Source organism: Wyeomyia smithii, chromosome 2 (genome assembly GCF_029784165.1).
Source record: "Wyeomyia smithii strain HCP4-BCI-WySm-NY-G18 chromosome 2, ASM2978416v1, whole genome shotgun sequence".
Taxonomy (NCBI): domain Eukaryota; kingdom Metazoa; phylum Arthropoda; class Insecta; order Diptera; family Culicidae; genus Wyeomyia; species Wyeomyia smithii.
The window spans coordinates 98,549,015-98,549,545 of NC_073695.1; positions in this window are offsets into that span (position 1 = coordinate 98,549,015).

Genomic DNA, 531 nt, shown 5'->3' on the forward strand with positions numbered 1-531 from the left:
TTTACACATCGATTGGGAATCATACGATATTGGAAAAAAGAAAATGTTTCAGGAAACTGTATTCTAAATATTCAAGTGAGTATTCACAATTCACATTTTACGAAAAATTTAATATCATTTGAGTATCTCATTGAAATTGCGATGAAATATTGTTTTAAAATTATTCAACAGTAAATACGTATTGCTCTTACCTATGCCGAAATGGTAATTCTCAAATGAAATTATGACTACATATTTCTATTACTGAAGTTATTGTAATAATTAACAGCGTGTATGAACGCAACACTCTTCTGCCTGCTCCCACCAGTTCAACTATAATCAAATCATCGTTTAATCTTTTGCCGAGAACTGCAGGAAACAATTCCGTACACATCTCACAACACGTATTTTTTCTTAGGTCCGGATTAGATGATAACGACGGTATCTTCCAAGCCGTCTTCCGAGGGGTGCATCGCTGTCGATTTTTTTTTATATTAAAGTAATAAAAACGTATCGATATTTTCAAAAAAGTGTTCTTGCGATATCGTTCAA